A 3,983-nucleotide genomic window follows, 5' to 3' on the forward strand; every position below is an offset into this window, starting at 1 on the left:
GGGAAATACAAAACCATTAAACACAAACTCAATTCGGGTAAGGAATAGAAAATAAGACGCTTTCCAGTCGACGGATACGACGAAGCAGCTGACACGGTGTTGCAGTTTCATGGATGTTACTGGCACGGGCATCGTTGTTGGTTGACTCGCCATGTTCAAAACGACAAACTCTTAAAAAGAGGCAAAATTAAAACCAAACTTGCAACGATATATCTCAAAAACGAGCTTACAAGGTCATTGAAATGCGCGAATGCACTTTTCGCAACAGTATTTGCACCAACCTTCAGTAAATCTGTAAACTCGAGAAAATTGTCAACAGGTCAAAGTCAACTTACACCTGATCAAGTCATTCAAGCTGTGGTGAATGGCAAGTTATTTGGTATTTGACCATATGGATTATCGTTTGGATTCCAGTCATGTTTGTGATCATAAGGATACAAATATCTTCATGTATTAACAGTTAAGTAGAAATAAAATGAAAATAAAAGATTATAACTGGGTTTGTGTACTCAAAGTAGTATCAACTACTTAAAACAATAGAACAGTTCTTAGTTATAGATCATGAACAGTGGAAAAGGTAAAATCCGCCCATTTGCCCCATATTTTTTGCAAATCAGGATGAGAATCTAAATATTAATTATATATGACCTTAATTTTACACCCGTATAACTTTTCTTGCAGAATAAAAGCACAATTCTGTCAAAGAGATCCATAAATTCCATTTAAAAAACATACATGCATTTCATTCTAGTACACAGACATACTAACATCACCTAATAGCCAGAGGAGAGAAATCGCATTAGTGTCGGTGCAGGGTTCAAGAAAGGTTATCTGTAAGCTCTGGGGGAAATGCGCAACTTTTGACATGACGCCTGTGGACAGTACAATGTATTATTATTGTTTGAAGGTAATTTTAAGAAAGTCAAATAAAAAATTTGCTCAGCTTCACTTCCTAACTTTTACAAGCAGCATCTACCTGCCTATTTACCATAAAACTTAACAACCACTGAGAAACAAAAGTATATTGCCTTTAACATATAACAATTCAATAGTCACTAGGCAGCCTAATGGCATCCTAACGACATTGGGTGTCTTAAGCAGAGGCCTTATTATGTTATGTGCAGAGGTCATATTGCTTGGTGCCTAACACCCAATGGTGGCCTAATCCCTAATCCCGTTTGGTAGCAGGAAGTCCTATTATTTGGAGCCGAATATATGCCCAATAGGAGCCTGACTATGTTAGAATATTACCTAGTATAAATGTAGGGCGAAAGAATGTGTTGAGGCACTTCTCTTTAATTCCTGCTTTACTTACTGTGATATTGGTGTATAATACAATTTGTAATACAAAGGTATGGTGTTGTTCTTAATATAATACCTATAAAGCTCGTAAATGCATTTAAGGTGAAATTAAACGCGACTTTTCGTGCAGTGATACTTGACTGTAAAACTTAGACACACTTTTGGGTCTAAAATTGGGTCAATCATTTTAAAAAATTGGGTGCAATTATATGTTTTCATGAACAAGGTGTGCAATTTGTATTTAATGCATCTTGGGTGTTCTCATTTAACACATTGAAATTAAACAAGGAAAGGATTCCAAACTTATATATTATTTGATTTTGAATTATTTGAGGCAAACATTGTGGCTGATCAATAAAAGTTATTTGTTTTACATGTAATTGCTGTAAATTGGTGACTTTGCCACAATACAATTCAACTTATTAAGATAAACAACATAATAACATACTGAATTGTGATGTTTATGGATGATAATGTTCAACAAACAAAAAAATACAACATTCCATATGTTGTTTGTTGTTGTGTTTGGAAAATCAGGTATCAACCCAAACGTCAACCAACAAAACCTCTGTATTGGCCGAAACTGGATGGATATTGATTTATGATTTTCCAAACACAACAACTAGGAATAACATGGCGATTTACAGCCCCTAGATGCCCATGCCGCCAAAGAATAAACGGTCTGTAGGCAGCGTGTCGGTTGCTCTTGTTAAGATCCTGGTCCTCTCCAGCGGCTAGGATATCCTGTCTACAATAAAAAAAAGTACTGGTCACAATACTATATAAAATGTAAATGTACATAAAAAAGTTTTGCTGTATTCACATTATCATGACTGGCCCACATTTTTAAAGCCCGGGCATTGTAGCAGCGAATTAATACTTGCCTGTACCTACGAACCATCAATAAAACCAAAGGATCAAGCACTATGAAGTCAAAATCCTGAAATGATAGCACCTTTGGTAGATTTGAATTGCATCTAAGTACATACTTATCTTATTTTTTTATGAATTTCATAATATGAAGAAAAAAAATACCGGTTGTGAGGAGATGCAGTTCACAGGAGTTTGTCTGCAGCACTTTCTCTCCTCTTCTGTTGGCATCTCACGACAATGACCGCAAACATACCAGTATGGAGAGTCGCTGTCTGGCAGTGGGTGGTAGCCACCACGACCCCGCTCTTCCTGTGACGTGTGGTGGACAACGTCAAGAATTAGTGATGGGTCTCTCTCACAGACCTGCATCACCAATTCCCTCAGTCCCTCCGCCGACATCTGCTCGACTTGAGACTGGAAATAAGTGATCTCATTTGTAAACTTAAGTCATTAAGTATTACCCCACTGAAATATACACATGTTATATACATGTAAGAATATGTAAGAATATATACCTTTAGCTGGGATAACCTCTCGTCCCTCCGCTGCCGGATGAGGTCATGCCTAGTGGACCTCTACCCCTACTCCTTCCACGGGATTGACTCCCCCTTGCCCTGCCTCTAGATCTTCCCCTGCCTCTGGATCTTCCTCTGCTGTTCCCCTTGCCCGGGACTTGTTGTGGACGCCTCAGCTAGTGGCGATCTTGATCTCGTACTGCTAGAGTAGACAGATATCTACCGAAAATGATAAATACGTATACATGTATATGTGAAGTCAAAGTTGAAAAAAAATGTATGCATGAAAAACATAACATATGCATGGTAAGTACAGTGTCTATTTTTGTGATTTATGAAAATATCAAAATGTTGTGCTTTTCTAACGCAGTCAAATCATTTGAAATTCTCGCATAATATAATAATTGTCCTGCAGTAAATTATTAGATTCAACGTTATACAGTACACGCAAGTTCTATACACGTACAGGTATTATGTAGTCATAACGTTATATTGGTAATTTAATGAACATTCTTATAATTATGTAAACCATTAAAGAAATAACAAGATGAAAAGGCCAACAAAAAAGAGGTAAAATCGACGTTTTTATTTGTTTCACGAAAAACCCCTTGGGAACCCCTTTCCGATATATTTTGCTCAAATCATAGAAAGCCCACGTTTTGACTGTGTGTTCGTCTAAAAACTACACAAGATCAATTTTATAGTATAGGGTGTATCTTTATTTTAAAAAATCATTTAAAATAGTATAACAAACAGATGAGAAATGTTTTACAACTGTCATGTGCTATTACCTCGTCGTCCATTGTGTTGCAATCCGGGACTTCACAATAGCGCTCGGCAATCATCGGAAAAGCTCACGATGCATAAATAATGAGATCGATGGATAGTCTGAACGGCAAGTTTACGGACAAAATATGTATTTAGAGTGTGAATTGAACACATTTTGAATTGTTTTTCATGTTTTTATCCACGCTTATGGGTTTTACTTGCAGTTTAACTCTTAAAAAAACACCACAACCGTAGACACTATCACTTTAAATACACACATACATAGGACTACATGTCAACAGCAATTTGAGCATTCTGTTTAAGGTCTAATTTGCATGAATGGGTAAAACGAAAAACACTTAAACTATTATTTGAAAGTTTTACATGCACATTCTAAACAAACATACCATGTCCATATATAAATTCCTCATTTAGAGAAATCAGATGAAGTGATGTCACATGCAATTCAGTTATATTTGTATATTATAAGATTTCAGACAGTGTTATGTTCTGAGTGATATAAAA

The 3,983-nt window shown here is 36.3% G+C and overlaps 1 pseudogene; it reads right to left on the reverse strand.

Moving 5' to 3' along the window:
- Positions 1 to 1,842: 1,842 nt before the first annotated feature.
- On the reverse strand, positions 1,843 to 3,535 carry LOC128172717 (uncharacterized; annotated as a pseudogene).
- Between the last annotated feature and the right edge of the window lie 448 nt (positions 3,536 to 3,983).

This window comes from Crassostrea angulata, chromosome 2 (genome assembly GCF_025612915.1).
Source record: "Crassostrea angulata isolate pt1a10 chromosome 2, ASM2561291v2, whole genome shotgun sequence".
Classification (NCBI taxonomy): domain Eukaryota; kingdom Metazoa; phylum Mollusca; class Bivalvia; order Ostreida; family Ostreidae; genus Magallana; species Magallana angulata.